Raw genomic sequence first — 25,379 nt, 5'->3', positions numbered from 1 at the left:
TCGTAGAGATTCCAGCTCGTATATTTGGGATTACGATATCTGAAGATAACGAGCGAGACGTTTAAGTGATTAAAAACGATGTACTTATTATTAGATAACGACGATTCGAGCTTGGTTGGCACAATTCCTGATTCCTGCTAATCGATAAGAATCCAAAAGTACCAACCACTCTCGCTGTGGAAGATAAGGCAAATGAGCATTACTATCCACAGATTATAGCTAAGGAATAAGAAGCAGTTAAAAATTCAAGCAAAAAATCCGATGGTTCATCAAAGGTGCTAGGGAGTTTTCAATGAAGAAACAAAGCTCACCTCTGTGCTAAACAGTTGAAGACATCGGGAAAGCTCGATCGTTGTGGATCGGCCCAGTCGGAAGAGACAACCCGCCCTCCGTCAAGCAATAGTACCTGATAAGTAACAGCAATAGTGATTTGATTTGGTGAATTAAACAGTTTTTTCATTAACAAAAACTGTTTGGTGCGGATTAGTGTAAAATATAATAGCAATAGCAATTTTTATATAACCGAAAACTTTGGTAAACGCATCTTGGCCGCCTTGAAATAAAGGGTCAGACAAAGCAAATTTCAATCAAGGTAATGGTAAACGCCCTACTTACACTTTTTTGAATATAAAATAAATTTAGTACTAAAAAAGTTCAAATTATGGGGACGGGCATAGCGTAGTTAGTAAATCGATTGCCTTGTACGCAGCTCATCTGGGTTCGATTCCCGACCACGCATATAATGTTAGAGATTTTTCCAAAGAGATTTCTCTAACCAGAAAGGAGGCGAATGACCTATGGTCAAAACCTCTATAATCAAAATAAAAAAGGTTCAAATTATCTGTTACACCCGGCCCAAAAAAAATTAAGATCACCGCCCAAAACTAGAGTATTCTTGTCAAACTTACAACCTTAGCTCTAGTATGGGATTAAGGAAGTGTAACATTTTAGATCCCTACACTCAAAAAATAAATCACATTGCTTCTACGTGAAAACATATATGATTCTCATCCACCGCACTTTTCACGTATATTCTATCGGATGATACTGTAAATTAAAGCCAGCTACAATACCTGAATCATCAGGTATAAGTTACGTGTTTTTGAGACACTTAGTAATAGAAAATCCCGTAAACATTACATGAAGCGAAACGTAACAACGACTTGAAGCCCAACGTAACAACTACATGGAGTCAAACCTAACAAGTACGTGAAAATAAACGTAACAATTATATGATGTCAAACGGGATTATTACTTGAAAGCGCACATGTGGGTTTTTTTTTCAATTATTTTCATTTCCACAAATAAAATCAGTTTGTATAAATTTCTTTCGATTTATTTAAATCCGAATTGCAGTAACTAAATATAAGGCTCTTCTTGTATTTGAAGAGTGCACTTGAAACACCGAGACTAAATGCCTTCTACAAAGTCTAGTATCAAATGCAAAGAATAATACAATAATTCAACCTGCATATAATAGAATAAAAAATATGGAGCTATTATATATTACAATAATCCTTAACAATTGCTTATGCAGTATGAAAATTACATTCTATTCTATCAATTCACATTTTTGTTTGGATAATCAATTATTTCGAGTCTTACTATATGTTGGCATACCTTTTTGTTAAATTAGGTGGAGTTCTATAAAACATGAATGCGCTTGGTTATAAGCAGCGTAAGAATATACATATTCAATCACTAGATAAATGCCAACATATGGTGAGATCGACAACGCAAGCAGTACTTTTATGAAGATTGCAACACCAAACTGTATTTGCTCTTTAATTTAATGATTTTTTTTTTTAAATTTGATGAACATATAACATTTAATCTAATCGCAAATATCGTTACAAATTAGGTTATTGATGTGAATACGATGCATTTCCAACCAACTCTGAATAGCAGATGAAATCACGCCACTCGAAATCTATGTCAATTTATTCCTTTTGTAATTTTGTGAACAAATCACCCACAGAACCAAATCACATGTTTGTACAATGGTTCCTGCTGTGACTCTCCAGTGTTAATCGCAGATACGGTACGCTACTCGGTTTGCTAGGTATGAAGTATACTCTTCCCTGTAGTTTGAAATTGCAGGTTGCTAATACCAATCGACGAAGAACGTGACACCTTACTCCAAGTATAGTTGAACAGGAAAATCAGCCGGTCATTTGTACAGCCTAATCACCAGTATTGCCATAATATGATCACAGTAATAAGGATCACATAATTTGTATGTACCAAATGTTAGTTCCCGTATCGTGCGATAGTTTGTGGGATGGTATGCACATCAGATACACAAATATGGATCGTGAAAGCAGAATATGTAGTCTAAAAATATAGAAAAACTTTGATAATTGATATATTTAGAAGTAATAAGAACTGTTGTAATAAAATTAACTCACCCTTATGACGGACCAGCACCGTCGGAATATATTTATTGGTGGTGCCTATGGTTAACAGACTTTCGTCCATCGACCGAAACACCTCCATGATTTTCCTGAACATTCCGGACGACACGGTTGATGTATGTTGGGTGCGATCTATTTGACTATTGGTTCTGACAGGATTTATACACTCGGAATGGTCCCATTTCAATATTGCATCATCACTCAACTCATAACAACAAACCAATCGAGCGTTTTTTGTGGAAAGGGCCTATAACCATATTGATGAAATACACCTTGGAAATAACAGAGGAAAGATTAATTTAAGTGTAATGCAGTACATGTTTCGCACCGGAAAAAACGACTTTACTTTGCACTTATATATCGTGCTCAATTTGGTCAAAAGTTATTCTGAAATTTAGATAGCTAATATGAATCTTACATTTCATGAGAATATAACAAGCAAAATTTAATTGAATCAGCGATTAAATTTGCAGCCAATTTTTCACACAGGAAATGCACATAAACTGCTATTCAACGATTAGCTTCGTATCACTTCAACGTCATGTGTGAATAAAATAGATTTTACAGTATTGTCAAATGTTGTTTACAGGAATCACGTAATATATGGTTAATGATGGAAAATATTCATTTACATGAAAATTCACGTAAAATTAAAGTGCTTTATTTTTTGAGTGTACGAAGGTTAGCTGGATCCCTACGTAGATTGTTGCATTATGAATGACGCGCCGTGAGATGGAAATATTGAATTTCTTCGTTGCCTTTAGTTTTTTCAGCATTCACAGTTTATTTTAAATCCGATTTCGTGAGACCTTCTAATATGGTGCTTTAGTTCGAATGAGTAATAGAGAGAGAGAAGATGTAAAGAGAGATGCGCTTTATTCAGCTAGTTTTATTACACTCGCTTATTTTATAGAAATAGTGTTACGGAATATTTTTCAAATGATAATTAAATAAAAAAATATCTTCATTTATCTTCAATGATTCGAATTTGGAATCGGTTGTTGCTTTTGAGCCAAAGTTCTACCAGTAATCTGCCAGATTTGCAAAAAAAAATCTTCAAATTATGAAAAAAATATTTCAAATGTCATCAAAATGAAAACCTGGGTTCACATCTGACATCGCTGGTCTTGTTTTTTCCCTTCTTGAAAATTAAGAGCATCTCTACTGGTAATTCTAAATGTTATAACAATCATCATAAGAGAAAAGCAAACCCGCACATGGAGAACGTAAAATTCGTAGTATTTTGTGTCGAGAAGAAAGGATCGTCTTGTAATGAAAGAATTCTCACTTTGCACTTAGTCTAAGGTAGTACACCAGTCATATACACGCAATACATATTAAAAAAAAGTTGTTTTAAATGATGATACAATGTACATTTATAAAACTTGATCAAGTCCACACATTTAAGGGGAGGTTCTCATTCAAATGACCAAAATGTAAGCAAAATTTGGATTTTTTTAATGGCCACTGAAAAGCATTGAACGAAACAGTTTTAGTATTCAAAATGGTTATATTTTCGTCTTCAAGACGGCGCCGGTGGTTGAGTGGTAAGCGTGACCGCCGCTCATTCCAGTTGGCCTGGTTTCAATTCCTGCCGATGTCATTGAGATTTTTCTGAGGTGAAAAAATCTGTGGTCACGTCTTCCTTCGGAAGTAAAGCCGTTGGTCCCCGGTCCATGAGTTTGATAGATCGATATCTAGTCCAGATAATAGAGTCAACTCTCTGGCGTCGGTAAAGAAGAAGTAGAATCCAATTTTTCTATACTTACTAACAAATTCCTCCTCCCTTGATACTTGTGTAGTGCGCAGTAGTATATACGGTCTCTAGCAAAAGCAAGTATCGGACTAACATCCCTTCCCTTTCCTTCCGCGATCTACGTTCGGGCCTGGCTGGCGCCGGTGCTGATCAATAAACATTTTAGGATTATCAGAAATTGCACATTGAAAGATGTTTCGCTACTCCCAGGCATAATTATCTACTGATTCGCTATGCAACTTCAGCAAGTCCAGATCGATAACGGAGCAGCAGCCCAGGGGTGGTGGAACAAGCTCAAGCTCAAAATGATTATATTTTCGTCTTCAATTTGTAGTTTTTATAGGTTTTCTTTCGATAGGTCAAAAGATGAAGTCTTTAAATTGAACCGTTTTGAAATGAGATTGTACGTAGTTTTGAAAAATCATGTTTTGAGATTAACGCGTTTAAAGTTTTGAGAATACCTTCGATGCATAACTCGTGGTAGAATGTCAATGCTTTGTAACAATTCGATGGAATTATGGGTTTATGAGAACGGTGGTTACGAATCTAAAGCAGTTTTTGGAAATTCAAAATGGCCGATCCAATATGACGTACCCCTACTAAAAATAAGTGGTATTTCAGCCTGAATAAAAAAATGAATATAATTTATAAAGACGAACTGGAGTTGATATGTATCAAAATAAAAAAAATAAAAATGGCGATTCGAACACGGCAGTCTTAGGAGTGATTTCAACAATTTTGACTAGAAATTTTCGGTTTGGTTGTTTGACAACTCACGATTAGTCTGCGAAGCCTGTACAGATCAATCCGTGAGATACGTTCTCGAGACCTGTACACATGAACAGGGCAACGCGAAGCATTCTGTGAACGTGCATAATGCCATGAAAAGGTTTCTACCTGTGGTGCGCGTCTCGAGCCGAATGCCTCCCATGGCGGTAGGAACGCCGCTTCGATCAATGGTCTGTCGAAACTTTTTTGATGCGCGGATCGAAAAACTCGTATAATACAATATAGTAGACACTTACACCTTTCATAAAATGCAATGAAAATAAATAAAATTTTTGAAAATTTTGAATGACTATTCTCTCATGCGCACCGAGGAATAATTGCACTCGAGCTCCATCTCCAGAAGGTTAGTTCAAATTATACCGGAGAATTTTCGTTTTGAAAAAGCTATGTCTCGATACTACATCCTGTCACCAAAATGTTCTAACCCAGCTAACAGGATCAGGGATAGTGTGCTTTTGTTTTTTGCCGCTAAGTTTTGACACATTGACATATTTTCGTTTAAATCCAAATTGGTTCGCCTAGCTTGGTGATTACTATGCAACTATCCGGTGGAAAATCACATTCGACGCATAACCAACTCTGTCACATATACAAACACCCCCAAAGCACTCACCCATCTATCGCTAGCTTAGAAGTTCAGCGCGTTACGCATATTCAACGATTTTCAGGGGTTTTAAATGAAACAGAAAATTAAACTTCCGCCTGGATGGGTATTATCAAAAAACCAACTTCTAAATACGGTGGGACGTCCGATCCGGTGCGCGTCCGTCAATATTTCTCCACAAAAACGCCCCACGGTAGTCGAAGCCACTGACCGCGGCGGCAACACAGATAGGGTGGAATAAACGATCGAATCGGCAGGCAAAAGATTTATGTGTTTTCCTGTTGGTTCCAGTAATTTGCACCCACTGAAAACCCGGTGCGTGCGTGCGTGGGTTGGCTGACCGGCTGAGCCGATACAAAGCTGGAATTGATTTCGGTACAATAAAGAATAAACGCCGACAGGATAGCAGTTTCACGGAGTAACGCAATCCGTAGTAAAAAAAAGTCAAACAACTGGAATGGAATCGGTAAACAATGCATAAATTCCATTTGCCGACCCGATTTCGCAGGTTTCCCCCGTAAATAATCTGTTTGCGTTAAATTGAGTCGACTTGGATTTGGCGACTGCCGTCAAATCTTGTTCTTTACTAAACTTCCGAAAAGGCAACAGAATACATATATTTGTTCCTGACGAAGCTGGGTTCCATTTTCGAGCGGGAGACCCTTGTCAAACTGGATTATGTATTCGTAGACTTTCGCAAGTTGCTCGCACTTTTTCCCTCCGGTATTGATTCCCCGTACCGGGTGAAGCTATTAATCACAATTTTCCTGAGAAGAGGCGTTGAATTAAAAGAACACCCCGTATTTGAATTTGTGTATTGCTCTATTTCAGCATGCTTTCGGAGGAGGGAGGTGGTGGGTTGGTTGGTTTGTTGTCGTTACAAATTGTAGATTGTGTTGATAGCAGATGGAAAGCAGAAGGAAAATCATACAGCTCGTGGAGGCGTCTGTTTGGCATGCTTACAAAACAGTATAGCTTTCAGATTTGATTCAATATGCCGTGGAATGAATAATTTGCGGTGATATTCACTATGGATAGGGGAACAGAAAAGTCTTTCACCTTTCTTATAATATCTTTTGAAACGAACTGCTTGCTTCTCTGATTTGTTGGTTATTAAAAGAATTTAATTTATTTGATGCATTACTTGCTTCAACTGTCCAGCTAGACCCTGGGAAATGCAATTAAATTAATCTCTACATTCCCAACCAAACGAACACATATAGCATCGCAGTACCAATAAATAATTCATGTTAGTAAATGCGAATAATCTTCCATCATTTCAGAGTAATAAAATAAATCATATGAGAATTATGAGCACATACCTTTATAACTCATTTGGTACGTTGAACAACTCTTTTCTCCGATAACCAGCTAACCCGGTACTATGGGCAACCTTGCGAATCACATAACTCACAGCATTTTTAAATTACCTTACTTTGTTGGATCTTTTTTCCCCTCCACACTCCGCGCCTTTGCATCGAATTTTCTACTCGTCTACCGCTCTCACATAGATGGCACCAAACACTCGGACCGGGCAGATACGCAGACCAGTGCTGCCACAAGCTTTTATTCGAAAAGTGACAGATGTTTTGAAAATTTCTAGTACTGATTTGAAATATTTGTGTTCAAATAAAGTCGGCTAAATAATAGTGAACTATTCAATACCTGGATAACTAGTTAGAACGAAACCACAAAATATGACCATCGTCGATTCGAACGAAACTTTGAAGTTGTGTTCAGTTTATGATACAAGAGCAATTTTTTAAAAAGGCGTAGACATTTCTACGCGCATTATTTCAATTTTTTTGCTCGATTACTGTATTTTATACAGTAAAACTTTCTGAGAAATAGTAATAGGGGATGAATATTTCTGTACGAAAAATATATATACCGAACAAAATGTTGCCATTTTTCATAAAAAAAACAAAAATTTGTGTTAAAAATTTAAAGTGCAAAAACCCCATTTTTATAATTTTTGGTATTTTGTCAACAAAAATCTAATAAGAAAAGAAACATTTTGAATGTGACTATATGATGAAAAATTTATAGGTAAAAAAGTTTTTCTAAAAATAACTTTATACATGTTTTTAAATTTCATACTAATTGACATACAAAACTGTAATTTTATTACAGAATCTAATTCGAAGTATCATTTTAAATCAACATTCATTTATAAAAAAATCTTCCAAAATGTGATAGTTTTCGTGATATTTGGAATTTAGTTCCACCAAAAATAGTTAATTCGACTGACTGATGTCTTTTTTTAAAGTTATTACCCCCGTTACCCCATCATTAAATGTCAAAAAACTAATGTTTATCGTTTTAAAGACGTAAATTTTTTTTTCAGAATCTTTAAATCATGAAGAGCTTTGAATAAAAAAGTTTTCCTAACAAAAACTTTTGAGATATTTTCACAATTCACAATATTTGCAGCCAAAAAAAATTTTTGAACATGATTCTAACGCTATTTTAAATGAAAAAAATCCAATAACAAAAATTTTCTGAAATGTAGTAGTCCTCGAGATATTTTAAATTTTGTTTTAAAAACACAATTCTTTTGCATTTATTACGACCTTTTCAGAAGTTATTCGCGAATGTTTATCAACAACAATAAGTTTTTCAGACGGCCTGTAATATTATCCATACCTTTCTCTTTGATATCAAAGCGATATTACAAACCATTTGAAAGCTATACGAAAACAATTAAAGTACTATTCAACCAAAGGGTTTGATCATTAAACTAAACAGTTCGATCATATTTTAGTTGTTTTCATGTAGCTTTCAAATGGGTTACAATATCGCCTTGATGTCAAGGAAGAAGTTATAAAAAATGTTATTGGCCTTTTGAAAAATCGATTGTTGTTGATATGTATACGCGAATACCTTATGAAAAGGTCCTAATAAAATAAAATTATTGCGTTGGTCAAACAAAATTTAAAATATTTCTACATTTCTATTTAAATTTCAGAACATTTTTGTTTTTAGCATTTTGATTTAAAATGGCGTTTAGAATCATATTCAAAAAGAAAATTGTATTTTTGATTGCAAATAATTTGAATTATTAAAATATATCAAAAGTTGTTAGGAAAACCTTTTTATTGAAACTTTCCTCATGATCCAAATACACTAAAAAAGTTTCTTTTACATCTTTAAAACAATAAACATTGGATTCTCGACATTTTATGATGGGGAATAACTTTTGAAAACGGCATAATCACACGAATTAACTGTTTTTGTTGGAACAAAATTACAAATATCGGGAAAACTATTGAATTTTGGGAGATTTTTGTTAAATGCATTTAGATTTAAAATGATACTTAGAATTATATTTTGTAAAAAAAATTACAGTTTTGTATGTCAATTAGTATGAAATTTAAAAACATGTATTAGGTTATTGTTAGAAAAACTGTTCTACCGATAAGTTCTCCATCATTCAATTACATTCGAAATGTTTCATTTCTCTTTAGATTTTTGTTAACAAAATATAAAAACTAAGAAAAAAATGTGTTTTTTGCAATTTAAATTGTTAGCATAAATTTGTATATTTGTGAAAAATGACACAACATTTTTTTCAGTGCATATTTTTTCATAGAGAAGTGTTCATTTCCTGTAACTCATTCTCAGAAAGTTTTGCTGTATAAAATACAGTAATCGAACAAATTTTTGTTGAAATTATGACAAGTCGAAATGTCTACGCCCTTTAAAAAAATTGCTCTTGTATCAAGATAATCTTACTGATTGTAAAAAATGTTCAGCCTTCCATGCAGGTGAAACGTGTAAAGTTTCGTAAGAATCTGAGATGGTCGGTTTTGATTTTGAATATTTTCGGACGGATGTTCGTGGAATTCCTCAACTGAAAAGTCCCGTTCCATTTTTTTTGTCAAAAATTTCTTCAAGATAATTTTGTTGAAACCCTAAATCCCTGGCATCTTTTTATTTGTTTTGCTCCCAAGCCCAAATCGTTGGGAATTTTTTTTTAAATCATAAGGCATCGCGATAAAATTTTTGATTTTCGAATATTTTCTTCAAAAATTTCTATGTCGTTGGATCTAAAAAAAAATTGTTTTAGCGGTTTTCGTTTGTTTTAACACTAGATACTGATGTTTCATGCTATTTTTAGACATATTTCGACAAAAAAAATTACGATTTTCAACATTTCATGTCCCCTTTTGGATTTTTGCGAATATTATGAAATCAATATTCCAACGCCGTACCACCTTAACGATATAGGAAATCGATGAGTGGTGTCTTTTTGAAATTCAAGATGGTGAATTTCGGTTGAGCAAAACATATCAAAACCTGAGCAATTAGGGTATTTTTGGAACGGGCGTGACAAGTAGATGACGGAAATCGGTGAGTGAGGCCATTTGGGAATCCGAGGCGGCGACTTCCGGTAGGGCAAAATTTGCTGAAACCCTTACAATAGGGGTATTCCTGGAACGGGTTTGTTGAGTAGATTGCACTCGACAGTCTCCATTTTAAATTTTCATGTTTTGTCTTAGATTGACTTGCGAATTCCGAAATCTACTCCGCTAGTTTAAAAATATTGTCCGGGCCATAGAAAATTTTGCTTTGTTGGATGGCGCCAATTAAGACTGTAAGATGGTATCCAAAATTGCTCTCTGACATTACTTCTTGAACCCCATTCCTAAAATACTAATAATATGTGGAACATCAATAATTTTTCTCAACCGGAAGCTGCCATCTCATACATCAAAATGTATTTATTGCATCGATTTTTGCAATTTACTCGTCAGCTTCCTTCAGAAAATCTTCATTTTTTGTTATTAATTTGTTTTGAATTGTTGACACACAGTAAAGATCCGATTTTATCAGCTCCCGATTTGGTCTACCCCTGATAAGCTCTGGAAAATGAATCAAGTAAAATTTTGGTATAAATTTTGATTTCTTGGGAAATATTTTTCTTCGCTTAAAGATTCATTGCATAATTTTTTCCCTCGAAATTTGTTATTAATAATCAAAAGGTATTATAAGGCTTTATCTAGGAACTACCGGAACCATTTCAAAATGACCTTAGCCCTCCGGAGGTCGCGCTTGTGGCCCACTGAATGAGCCCTAAGACGATTTCGCCAGATTTTCAGAGCAGCGTGCACTCAGTGCACTAGCGCGACTTCCGGAAGGTTAAACATCGATTTACATCATCTACTAGTCAATCTCATTCCGGAAAAAAACACATATTGTTGAGGCATAGAGTTTTCTAAACGGGAAGTCGCCATATTGGATTTCAAAATGGCCTAAGTCATCGATTTCCGTCATCTCCTTGTCAATTCCATTTCGAACATTCGCAAATTGTTGAGTTTATAGAAAGTTTTTTAGCCCGGAAGTCGTCATCTTATGTTTTAAAATGGCCTAAACATCAATTTCCGTCACCTCTTTGTCATTTACATTCCGAAAACACCCAATTCAAAATGGTCTAAAATTTTCATCATCCAGTCTTCAATCCCATTCCAAAAATACCCATACTGTTTAGGTATAAGTCTACTAAACCGGAAGTCGCAATTTTGGATTTCCTAAATTATTGATTTGATTTTCCTGAAATATTGATTTCCGTCATTTACTCGTCAACCCCATTTCGAAAATACCCAACATTTATTAGTAATAGCACAGACTAACAGACATAACACTATAAGGGAATTCCCTCAAAAACATCGATCCGAAAATTTTCCCAGAGCACTAGCTCCACCTTTCATTCACGGTCCCAAAGACTCATTCGCTGGTGGGTCGCCCCTCAAGCTTGGGAACGATTTCTTACTAGTGGTTTATCCCCCGATATGCTTTTAATAGTCAGCTAAGCATTAGGGCATTGCAATTTTTTTTTTTAAATGTGACAAATTTAAAACATCAGATGCCAAATTTCACATCATTTGGACAATTTTAAACCCCACCTGAAGATGTTGGCATTGGTACTATCGGCAAATATGAGAAAAAATATATTAAAAGCTATAACTTTAAAATGGCTTTCGGAAAATTCCAGCTTATACCTTTGTTTAAAGCAGTGATTCTCAACCTGGGGTCCGCGGACCTCTATGAGGCCGTGAGGTAAATGCTGGGGATCCGCGATTAGAAATATATTTGTTGTGGACATTGAAATTTCAAGTCTTGTTTCTTAACATACTGAGAGTAATATGTTGATAGCATACAAAATCAATGTTCACCGGTGTGGGTCCGCAACAACCCAGGGTAATTTCTAAGGGTTTCGTGGTACGAAAAAGGTTTCGTATTGCTGATTTAAAGGAAACATTCTTAGCATTTCAACGGGAAGATTTTCGTTACACGACAAATACAAGAAGTAGGAGTTTTAGGACATTAGGTCCTAAAATCCCTCTATTTCCAATAACCATTCTGCTCTATGCTGCAAATCATGCATATTTCTCAGTCGATCGGAATCTTTACGACCTTTGTCAGAATACGAGAAGTTGGAGTTCTAGGGCATTTCGTCAGTCATCTTAAATTTTATCATCTATTATTCTACAGTCAAATTTCATTAAATATACTTTGTTGAACTTACATTCAACTTCTGTGAAATAAAATAGATGCAGATTTGATATCGGTAAAATTCCGGTACATCAGATTTTTTGACATTTGGTTCGGATTGCATATTGTTTCATTGAATAGTACTTGTGAATTTACCAATTTACATTTACCAAGAAATTAATATTTAATTTACTATTTTTGGTGTGAAAAATGCCCAGAAAACACATAGTAGATGTTTCATTTCAGTGAAAATGCGGGAAGTTAGGGTATTAGAACATTTGATGAAATAACGTGGTTTCTAGCCTATTCTATTTCCATTTTGATTCTGAAGATTTTCTACGTTCAACAAGGTACATTTAATATAAACTAATTGAAAAATAATAGAGATATATGCACGAGAAAATGACAAAATATAATAAGGTTGACAAAAGGCCCTAGAACCCCAATTTCTCGTATTCTGACATAGATCACAAAGATTCGATTCGATTGTTGAGATTTTTACACGTTGGAAAATCTGCAAAATATGTATGATTATCGGCATAGAGCAGAAAGGTTAATAATAATATGAAGCTTTGGGACAAAATGACCCAAAAGTGCGACATTCCGTATCTTTGAAGTACGTAAATATTTCAAGATTTATTTTTTGCTAAGAATGTTTTCATTAAAAAGTGGTATAAGCTGAAATTTTCGGAATGCTACTTTAAAAGTTATTACAATTAATATATTTTTTTCCATAGTATTCGTGTCAAAAACTTCAAGCGAAGTGGGCCTAAAATTGTCCAAATGATTTGGCATCTGAGCTTACTTTGACATTTGTCACAATATGAAAAGGGGGTCCTTTGAGATTTAAGAAATTAGTGTTTTTGTGCATTGCCCTACTAAACATATTTTAAATTGTGTGCAACTTTACACGGAACTGTTCGTACTCAAACTTTTTCACGGTCTTGGTTCTTAGAAAATATTACAATCCTAAATCGAATATTACGTAAAAACGAGCTCGTAAATGTAAGTTTTAGTGTATAATATTTTACAAAAAATACCTATGTTGTTTCGATATTCATCCGCAAAAAGTTATACGTAGTGCATGGACCAATCAATATGGCCCAGAATTCACTTCTATTTTGTAGCAGTGCTTGGTATCTAGAAATCATATTACTGGTACGGGTTTGTTAAAAGTAACTCCGATGTGGTGTTATAAATTGATATAGAATCGATTCCGAATGTTTTTTGTTTCTTGTTAGATATATTAAACATTCATTTAGTAGAAACAAGCAAATTTATTGAATCGGAAATATAATGGGGTTTCCCCAAAATACCACAAAAAATGCACCCACTATTATAGGTTTTTGCGATTGGCGCAGTCCGTCAAACACGAAAAAGACCAATCTGATGGTGAAATGGGTATTAAAAAAGATCTGCTATCAAATCCTCCTTTTTTCCGGTTCTGAGTTAAAGCACTAAGCTTTATCTAAAGATTTTGAAAGAGACTTGTTAAAGAAATTGCTGGACCCAAGGTTCTTACGAAGGAAGACCGTGTCTACGTGTCCGCACACAAAGTTGAGTTTGACGGTGTGATCACATGCGTGGATCTGCAAAAGCACAATCCTGGGACTGTTTCATAGTGCATCTTTCAGTAATGGTACTTTCGCTTGGACATCATTATCAACGTCGTGGCCGAACAATCCGGGTTCATCGAATCATGAGTTTAGATAACTTGATTACGTAATCTGGGACCGTCGTTCTTCAAACTCCACGAACGCCCCTCCACATGTGCATCTTTCTCGGTTGCACACAACCGGCGAGTTCGGGAGTCGTACCAAAGTTAACAAGTGATGACCTCTTCTATACTATAGCTGGGTTTTCTACCGATATGCGCGCTACATATCGAGCTGTGAATTAGGAATTGTTTGTTTGAATTTGTTTACTTAATCAAGCACATGTAGACATTTATTACAATGTTAACTTATGTACTATCTAATATTTATATGATTTAGGGCCGATTTCTTCACCCTCGCTTAACTTTTAAACCAGGTTTACCAGTACGTTTAAACCTGGCTTAGGCGCTAAGCGAGGGTGAAGAAATCGGCCCTTAGTTGACATTTTAGTTGTTTTCTAGACACACAGTGCACAGTGATCCAAAATGCTAATTTAGGCGCCATTTACAAATTTTAAGAGGGAGCTAGGGACGACGTTTTTACCGAGAAAAAAAATGTTTTTAATGGAATTTGTTATGCAATAGTGAGATTTGTGACAATTTGTTACCTAAGGCGAGGGAGTCCATTTTTGGCTATATATAACGTAATTTATGAATAGTCCCTTAGCAAGAATGTTAAGTTTTTACTAAAACTAAACAGTATAGCCTTATTCTGTTTTCAGGAAAGTTTTCATAGTGTATTAGCCCCCCCCCCCCTGCCCCATTATTTAGGGTGGTTTTAATTTCGTCAAGATAAAAGAAATACCTTCCAATCATTCTAGAGAGAGCCATGCTACTATCTTCACCACTGAAGTAGAACCTAGAACTACTAGTTTTACAAAAGTTTGCTGAAAACGTGTAAGCTCTATTTGTCATACTTTTCATTTTTTCATAGATTCAAAATCAAGGTTAAAAGTGTTTCATAGAAAAACTGTGTTATTCACCTTACTTTTGCGGTATTTATTTAAAACTGATGTAATCTTCAGACAACTTTTAGATTGTTTCACGGCACCACATATATAATTATTATCATTGAAAAGTTATTAGTTATTCCAATATCACTTCATATAATTATCATGATTCGGGGTAATTGTGTAGAAATGTGGGATCACAACATTTTTTTAAATATCACAAAATTAATTTTAAAAAATGTTTTGAAAATATAAGCGCACATAAATTTTTAAAAATAATAGCTAGAGTTTTGATGTGTTACAATAAAATGTTCGTCTTCAAAAAAATTAATTTCATCTGAAAGAAGTTTTAGTAAAAAATGAAAACTGTAAAAGTTATATTTAAATTTAGGTTTTTCATGAATTGATCCTTGCTTATACATTTAAATTGACACGGTGGACAATATAAATAATACAGTTTCGTTCTCAAGATACAATTTATTATATTTTACAAAACTTTTCTATTACTGCAAATAATGAGTATGGGGGTTCTAAATTTATTTCGATATAAAAATTAACTGTTTAATTGTTCGAAATAGAGTTTCGGTCTTTCAGAAAATTGAAGAAATTATATTTAGAAAAGGTGTTGACGAAGACACTGGAGCTTCATGCGTTGTAATTTTCAATTAGCTGGAATTTTTCTATTTTACAAGAAATTAGGGTGTTTCTTAAAAAATTATTATATTTATATAACTTTTGCAGTTTTGATTTTTCGTTAAGGTGACTTTAGAATTGCATCCATAAATTTCGAGGTGAACAGTTTGTCTCGATATATCGAACCTCTAGCTGCTATCGTTAGAGAGATATGCGTATTTCCTACTAAAATGTTTGTTTGAGTAGAAGTTGGAAGACGAAGAATATATCGTCATTGCATGTGATATTTTACATGGCAGAAATAGTATTTGATGATAATCGCCCTTACAATATATAATGTTACTTGAACAAGGATATATTTTTATGTAACAGTTCTCATAACTTGAAATGAAAATAAGTCTAGTAGTTGGAGTATACGAACAAATAATGCGCCCTGAAATAGTCATCAAGTTGTCAAAAAGTTAACATTGGTGTGAAGAAAACACTAGAAATAACACCGTTTTTTGAGGAACATCCTAAAGCTTAGATTTGGATTTCACGTGGAATAGAAATTATGAGTTAGAGATTGCATCTCTTTGGCGATTATGTCTAAAATGTGTTGTTCTACAACTTAATTGAACACAGTCAAGCACAATCTCGAACCGTTAAAAAGTTCAGATCTTGCGAAAATTAGGACCGCCCTTGCTGCTATTAAAATATAAAAATGGCCTTACAAAGCACAGAAGCTTTCGCAAATATATTATAAGACTAATCTAATTGGATAAATGTTTAAATTCTTATTAAATTTACATTTTGAATCACCTTCTGATGTTACATTCCATTGATGAAACCCGTTTTAGCACAGTTTGTACTAAAATAGTCATTGAAATAATTTACGGATTATAAGATATCGGATTTGTACATCAAATTTTATTTACGAGATCGTACACGTTGAGAAGAAATATCAAAGTATGTTAAGGTATGGAAAATTCACGGCGTTCTTTTATGCAAACCACTGCAGTTCTGGTAACACTGAACCGGATTCGCCAGGTACTAAAAAAAAAACTAAACCATATGTACAACCTGACTTTTGCACCCTGCTGACTCGAGGTGCAGTAATTTCACGGTTTGCCAGCGACAGAACAGAACGGAGCCAACAACGATAGGTTCTAATCTCAACCACTTCGTCTGTGGTTATGTGATGCAAGCGCAGACTGAGGAGAGACATTTCGTGAACGTATTACACCACGCCGAAGGACATAAGAAACGGTGAAAGCTCATAACTTTTATGATTATGATAAAGGCTGGCATTTCTTAATTTTTGCACTGTCTGTAAAAATTTTGGGCAATGAGTCTATTTTAGCTCTATCAGGAAGGGAGTCGCACTACTTCGTTAATTACTTGGCCAGTATTCGATAGAATGCAGATTAAGTGGTGTCAATATCTATCATTAGTTCCAAAAACCAGCATAATAACTCAAAATGGTGTAATAATCTTGATTCAGCGCAATGAAAACTGTACCATATATTTTGAGCCAATGTGAAGAACAAAAATGGCAGACACTGCTCTAACCAACGACTTCAATTGGTAAGAGTTATAATAGAAATAAAATAGGCTGATTACTGAGATGCGGGTCGTAATATTGATAAAAAATAATGAAAACCAATACAGTGAAGATCCGTTTTTATCAGCCCCTTGGTGAATTTTAGGCTGATAAAACGGGGACATTGATAAAATTGGGACATATATTTTTCTTTCTTTTTAAAAAATCGAAGATCTTAAACGGGGGTCTAACAGAGCAAAATTAAAAAAAAAATTAAAAATTTTTTTTTTACATATTTCGGATCCCTAAGATAAGAAAAGTATGCTCAAGAAAGGATTTACTCGAATTCAACTTGGTTCGTCTGCAAGTGCCATCAAACTACCAACTATCAATTTTCATATGAAGCTGATAAAATCGGGGGACTGATAAAATCGGGTCTTCACTGTATACCACTCTGATAAATCTAAAACTAGCTTGTGAAGATTTTTACATCAGTAATGCAATAAGCGATCTAGATTCGTAAGAATTCATAAAGCCACGAGTATATCCACTCTTTCTGCTTTAAATTTGTTCTCTTTTCGGATCGCAATATCGTTAGCAGTAAATAACTACAACGACTTCGCATCTCCTCGAAAGGATTACCATATTGGACTACTCTGCTGTCTACATGTCCCAAATTTATTCAAAATCCTCATTATGCGTACAAATGTTTGCATTATTATCATAACCCTCACGTATCCCACACACACACATCCACACATACACCCATTGTGAGATTTTCCAATCAATTCCAATGGTTGGGATGGCATGAAACAGAAAGCAGCTACCTACCAATAATGAGGTCACGAACATATGCGATATCCACGCGTGGTACCTGTATGGGTTCTCTGACAATCGCTGAACATGTGTCTCGGAAAGCTCCACTGCTGTTGACTATTGACTGTTGCCGTTGAGCGAGAAGTTCTCCGAAAAATCGAGGACGATAGGGAACGAAATTCTGCGCTTGAATGAAGTTTATTTTTGTTTTCCTCGATAGGTACACCCGCCGTGTATTGCCGATTGTATTTTCCCTGTACTGCTGGAAGCTGGGGTACGTGTGATGTTTCCCATGTTTCAGTGGAATAAATTTCTTGTTTCCAATATTAACATAATACAATCGCAGTAATTGGGCGTCTGGTTTATTATTCAGCTCGTAAGGGTTTTAATTTTGCAACGTATGCACTTGTTAAAACACAGCCAATTCTGTCAGAAACAATGGGCTTCCAATAATAGGTTCTGGAAATATAATTAATGTTAATTATCGGCTCCGTTTGGAAAGCCAAGGTAACAGTTTGAAGCTACTGTAAAGGAGCGATGTATCTAGTGCAAAACGTTATTATAACCCAGGAAACCACACGGAAAACATCTATTCATAAATTCATGAAAAAAATCACGATTTCGTAAACTGAACGATTTACGAAAATCGTGACAATGTTCCTGAAATTATGAATAATAAATCTCGTATTCATGAAAATATTTGTGTTTCTAAAAAGCTACTTCGTGTCAAACATATACACGGCGTTACATTCGAATATTTAGTTGGGTTACTGTGGTTATTCTCTGGGCATATATAGATTTTGTTATGATTCTTGTTCATAAATTGAGGATACACAAGTTTGAATGACCTAGGGTAAAGTGCCTATTTTCACCATACTAAGCAGGGTGCCTCACAAATTCTTTAATTACTCTGCCTACAATCAGTGGAATGCGTACAAATTGGCTTCAACAGCTTTGCTTTGTTGTTAAGACCCAAGATAAAAACACAAATGCGCTGAAAACAGTGAAATTCTCGTGTTTGAGAGCAACGAAAACTGGAATCGGGAGCCCCTATTATTGCGCTACCATTTAATTCAATGCGTTGAACAAAGATGGCAGACGCTGCTCTAAAAAACGGCTTCAAATGGGTAACGTTAAGCAATGTTTGTGATTTCAGGAGCTTTGTCGCGATTTTCGTAATTTATATACATGTTATCGTAGTATTTTAGTCTTGAGTTTACTATCAAATTTGACACGGGGAGCATTTTGACTCAAGCTTAAGTTAACAGCAGTTCTATCGTGATATTAGTAAGTTCTCTTCGCCGTATCGTGATAGTGATTTTCTAGTTTCTATCGAATTTTTAATCAAAGTAACGTTACAATATGAACTGAATCATACGACTGATTCGCTGTGACTTGTTTTGTGAACTACATCACGAACACGATTTGTGGCTCTATAATGTATTTTTGGTGCTCACCGCAGTTTTAGTTTTCCGGCCATGACACTAAACCTTATGCAATGAATAACGATGAGGTCCAAATATGCTTCTTGTAGTTACTGATCGTAACTATTATTAATCGCTGCCGAGGACTTCGCAACGATTCGAAATATCACTATTCCAAGCTACACCGCCATTGTGAAGGAGTGACGATGCTGAGCGCATACTGGGACGCAACGCCGTTGGCACTATGGAAGCCCTTGATCGTCCCGGCGCAGTGGATCCCATACTGTCAGCGTTCACCTGTCGCCCCTGTACTGTGTGTGTGGGTGGAAAGTAGTCTTCCAAGCCGCCATTCTCCGCAAGTATTATACAAATCGTACGACTGCACCGTTTCAAACTTTTAGCTCAACTCTCACCGTAAGCTACTACCGTTCCGTTCCTGCTATCCGCAACGAGACAGCCGGGTTCAACGCAAACCGGGACGATCCGCAGTTGGCATTATGGATGCCCTTGATCCCTCCTCCACAGTCGAGCAAATGCAGATCATCAGTCGTTCTGGTCCGATATGTGAGATGGGTAAAAGGGTCTTCCAAACCATCACAATTGGCAAGTATACCGCTGCTCTGAACACTTCAAGTGCTGATGCAGTAATTTGCCTTTTGCTCCGACATCTTATGACCACATGTTAACCGTTTCTCTCGCCGACGACGATCGTCGTATTCTTGGCTTCGACACAGTTGATTCGGGATGCCTCAGATCTCCCACCACAGTCAACCAAGCGACCGTCCTCTGTTTAGATACTGTTCGTGGGATTGATGAAAGGACCTTCCAATGCTTTTAAAACGGTAACATAACCTTATTCTCTGATGAACTAGATTCGTCCTCCAACAACATCGAGGTATACTACCAGAATGTTGGTGTCGTAAATTCATCAGCGGTCAACTATTTGTTCACGACCACGGGCTACGATGTCATCGCTTTGACTGAGACGTGGCCCGACAACCGTACTCTGCCTCGCCAGGCGTTTGGTTCGACATTCTCTGTATACCGGAATGACCGCAATATCCTTAGTAGCCACAAGACATCAGGTGGTGGTGTTGTTATCGCAGTTCGCCATGGTATAAAAGCCCGAGTGATGAACGATGACCAATGGACGAGCTTCGAGTAAGTGTTGGTAACAGTGTAACTTGCCGGTTTCAATCTGATCCTGTATGTCATGTATTTTCCACCTGATAGAATTTGAGATTCCAGCCTGATCGATGAACATCTTTCCTCCGTTTCTTTTATCACCTCGATTTGCCACCTCGACTGCTGATATTGTTATACTACTGGTACCAGGCAAGAAATGGATTCCTACGATTAGATATCGGAATATCTGTGCATATCAGTAATTCCAGTTGTATTCTGAACAGCTGCAGTAGCGCAACTCTTTGGAAAGTCAACAATGTCATCGACGAGAATGAACGTTCATTAGACCTTCGTTTTGTAAGCGACCGGGATTACATTCCGTACTGCTGCACTGCTCCGACTCCTTTAGTCTAGCGTGTGCGTCATCATCCCTATGATTACATTTTGTACTCGCTATCCAGCAAACAATTTTGTAGTTATATCGAAATTTCAACCGAGTTATACATGTAAATATACAGTACAACTAAGTCGTATACAATGCGCAAATATGCCAAATACGGACAAAACTAGAGGCAATATATTTACATTAAGATAAAAATGGTTTTCAATATACGATATGAACTGTACATAAACGCGATTGTGGTCAGTACTTAGTCTGATTCCATGTGGCAATAAACAGACACTTTTTATACACTCCTACGACTGAAAACAGTACTACATATGATTATATTAGGCTTTCAAAAATGTTAATGTGAAATAAAAGTTTAAAATGAGACACATCTTTCTGCCATCTATTTTCTTTTTTTCCACAAATGGTTTCACTCGGTCTCGAACCCTGAATCTATTTATTTATTTCAAGTCGTCAATCAGATGTAGACCGGTTTCTTACAATAATTATTAAACTAACTTACCACTAGTTGAAATTTTGGTTTACTTTAAACTGCTGCTTAAGGTTTGTTTTCGACATAGTGAAGTCAATGCTTTCGCAATGTTTGTTGTAAATATTCATCATTTGGTTTAAAGGGCCAAACTTGGCATAATTAGTGCGATGGCGAATTGTACAAAAGATGCTGCGGTTACGTAGTTGTCGATAAGGAGCATAAAAATTTAGTTTCGATAAAAGTTCGATTGAATCAATACGATGTGATACAATGTCGTTTACAAATGATACCATAGAAAATTCACGACGATCTTTCAAGGTTTGAATGTCAATTAGCATGCACCGTGCTTCATAAGATGGCAAATGTAGTCCAGTCCAACCTAGTTTACGAAGAGCGAACATCAAAAACTGCTTTTGTACTGATTCTATCCGGTTTGCATGCGTTGCTGAAAAAGGCGACCAAACTATACTACAATATTCTAGTGTTGAACGCACATAGGCTACATATAATGTTTTTATTGTGTAGGGATCTTGGAAATTATAGCTGAAGCGTTTAATAAAACCTAGTGTGCTGTTTGCTTTGTTAATTATTGTGTTATAATGATCTATGAATCATATCATCAGCATATATAAGAACTTTTACATTTTACACATCATCAGCTTACGTGCCTGCAACATATCCCATACACCATTTGATAGGTGTGGTTAGTTCGGGCCAAGCTCATTGACACTTAGGAAAACGTTTATTATTATACCACTCTGATATACGACTATGTCTATGCAAACAGGGGATAACTAACTTACCTATCATGACATGCTTTTGATGATATCCGAAATGTGTTGTAATCAACTCATATATTATAACATCTTTCTTATACCAATGAAAATGTACGTATATGTCCACATGTATATATAATAATCCAATTAATGTTAAATTTCAATAAATTCTTCAAAGTCTTCCGATCATTTGTTCTATTATAGAAAAGAAGCCATAAATCTTCGTCAAAAACATAGAGGGGAATGTCATATTATATTTTAAATAAGTTGTAATTATATAAATAAATTAAAAATGTTTTTTGGTTTCTATTTGTGTCACGATGCTAGTATGGGAATGAAATGAAGGCAACACATAACTGAGAGCCCCTTTTTACATAGAATCGATTTATTTATTTATTTTTTTGAAAACTTAACAGAACTGATATTTTATGTTAGGAATTGAATTGAAGTCGGTACCAAGCCAGCATTTCATTCGAAATGAACCCCACCACCTTTCATATTACGATTCTTGGCCTATAAAACTTGAATTAATTTGGCTATTACCGGCACACATTTTAAAAGTCGTCGCAATTATATTATATTACTGCACTATTAACGATCCTTTTTATACATTGAATAACTTAGTTTGCACTCATATACGAGAATCGTAAAGAAGTCATCACAACCCACTGGTTAAGATAAATTTTGTATAATGCGTATACATACGGTGTACCATTACACGATTCGGATAAAAATTGTATGCTTATACGATGATTGTTGATTATCCTTATACGACACCTGGTTAACTGGGTAGAAACCTAGGAGTGAACTTTGAAGACATCGTCTACGATTTCGAAAACCGATACTATTTACATGGATGTATTTGCGGCCTTCAACGAAATCAACCATGATATCGTAATAAATCTAGCCATAGCTGGACAAATTCGGTATTCATGGACAGCTTCTGCATCGATTTCGTTTCTACCTCGCTGGAAGGCAACTCCAAATCAGCATTAAGTAACGTCTATCTGCACCATTCCGTGCTATGCTCAGCATCCCACAAGGAAGCAATCTCGGCCTATTAATATTCCTCCTCTATTTTAATGACTTTGATATTAAACTAAAAGAACCCCGCCCACCTTTCTTTCGCGACGATATGAATTTTTTTCGACACATACAGGATAAAACCGATGCTGAGTTTCTTCATGGTGGACTGGATAGCTGTGATGGTGTGATTTAAACACAATGGTTTTAAATCCGAGTAAATGCTCAATCATCACGTTCACGCGGAAACGACATCCAGTTTAGTTTAACTACCAGTTTAGTTAACAGTTTCGACAAGAGAATTCCAAGACACTCGCATGTCAAGGACAAACCGCATACTTCGTACATCGTCGATAAGGCATTACGACACCTTGGGTTCATCTTCCTAATAGCGAAAAACTTTAGAGACGTATACTTTTTAACCCTCCGGAAGTCGCGCTTATGGCCCACTGAACAAGCAGCCGCTGATGCCCTAAGACGATTTCTCTATATTTTCAGAGCAATGTGCACTCAGTGCACCAGCGTGACTGCCGGAAGGTTAAAATCACTCTATTGCGCACTGATTCGCTCAATCCTAGAATATTGTTCTGCTGTGTGGAACCCGTACTACCAGAACGGCGTTAACAGAATAAAGGCCGTCATACACTTTGCACTCCGACATCTTCTTTGGTAAAACCGATTTCAGCTGCCGAGCTACGAAAACCGTTGTCAGTCAGGCACGTGCGCAAGGGGAGGGTTTTAGGGGTTTAAACCTCTCCCATGGGGGTTTTGAATTATTTTCAAAATATTATAAACCTCCTGCTCAGGGATGAAATTATACAGCGAACCGTGTCATTCGAGCTCGGTCACTCTAGAAACAAGTCGTTGAAAAAACCAAGGAAGAAACCTCGCGAAGTTGGCTGGTAAGGGGTGTACGTTACGTTGGTCGGCATCTCTGGATCGGTTCATGTTTCGATATTAGCACTAGTTGTGAGTAGATTAGCTTCACAGCAAAGGTCGGTCAGCGGACTAGCAAAGTGATCTAAGGAAAAAGCATGATGTCAGAGAAAATCAAGATATTGTTATTATTATTTATAGCCGATGATCTCTCTATCGGAGTGACTGATAGTTAAATGGCCCGCGAAAATGGTCATCGGTATCGGGAGGAATACCGCCGCCGAAAAATTCTCAGCAGCAGCTAGCAAATAAATAGGAACGATTAACGCCAAGAAGGATAAGAAACCCTGCGAAGGTGGTTGTAAAGAGATGTAAATCATTATGGTCGACATCTCTGTATCGGCTCATGTCTCAACAGATGACGACATTTGCAGCAGATCTGAGCAGGTCAGATATACCGAGAAGGTTGGACAGCAAACAAGAAAAAGCATCAATGGAAAAAACATGAACGATTAACACAAAATAAAAAAAAACATGAGAACAATCCCCACTGAAGTAGTGCCTACACGGAAAAAAATCCGATCACAAATCCATGAAAAAATGATCGCTATTTCGTAAACTGAACGATTTACGAAAACCGTGACCAAGTTCCTGAAATTATGAGTAATAAACCTCGTATCCATGAAACCATTTGTGTTTCCACAAAACTAGATCGTCCCGACTATATACATGGCGTTACATTCAAATGTTTGGTTGGGTTACTGTTGTTCGCTGGACACGTTCAGATTTTGTTATGAGTCTTGTTCATAATTTGGGAATACACATCCGACAGTCAAGCGATTTTGATGATTTCCGGAGCTAATTCCCGATTTTTGTGATTTCGTATGACGTTACCGTGCTATTTTATTCATGAGTTTACTATCCGATTTTTATGCCATGGTAGCGGGATCTATGTTCATGATTTCATGATTTTTGTCGCGATGTTCGTAATTTCTATTCACGTTATCGTGAGATTTCAGTCATGAGTAAAGTGATTCATGCTCATAATTTCAGGATCCTAGTCACGATTTTGAATATTTCATTAATGAGTAATGTGATTTATGTCCATGACTGCAGGAACTTTGTTATGGTTTTCATAATTTCTGTTCATGTTGTCGTAATATTTTAGTCACGAGTAGGGATTCATTTTTATTTATGTTCATGATTTTAGGATCTTAGTCACAATTTTTGCTATTTTTGTTACGAGTTGTGTGATTTATGATTATAATTTCAGAACCTTAGTCACGATTTTTGTAATTTCTGTTTATCTTATCGTGATATTTTATTCTAGAGCTTACTTTCAAATTTGGCACGTGGAGTAATGTGACATAATATCAGTAGTTTCATCGTGGTATTCGTAATTTTTTTTCGCCTTGTTGCGATCTGTTATTTTTTGGTTACTATCGGTTTTTACTCGTTGTAACGTGATAAGGTGAACTGAATCATAAAAGTGTGACTGGTTCGCGGTATCTTGTTCTGTAAACTATATATCACGAACACAATTTGTGGCGCTCAGCGCAGTTTTAGTTTTCTATCCAGACATCACACTGCACGGTATCAAATGAATAACGATGTTCGAGGTCCTAATATTTTTTTGTATCT

General features: G+C 35.9%; 1 protein-coding gene across 5 annotated transcripts in view; it reads left to right on the top strand.

The window, feature by feature from the left end:
• Positions 1-25,379, top strand: part of LOC131688707 (neuroligin-1-like) — a 757,193-nt gene that overhangs the window by 385,421 nt on the left and 346,393 nt on the right. The window lies entirely within an intron of this gene.

The sequence above is a fragment of the Topomyia yanbarensis genome, chromosome 3 (assembly GCF_030247195.1).
Source record: "Topomyia yanbarensis strain Yona2022 chromosome 3, ASM3024719v1, whole genome shotgun sequence".
Classification (NCBI taxonomy): Eukaryota; Metazoa; Arthropoda; class Insecta; order Diptera; family Culicidae; genus Topomyia; species Topomyia yanbarensis.
Note: the sequence above shows the minus strand (reverse complement) of the source record. Positions and strands in the feature narration are given on the sequence as shown.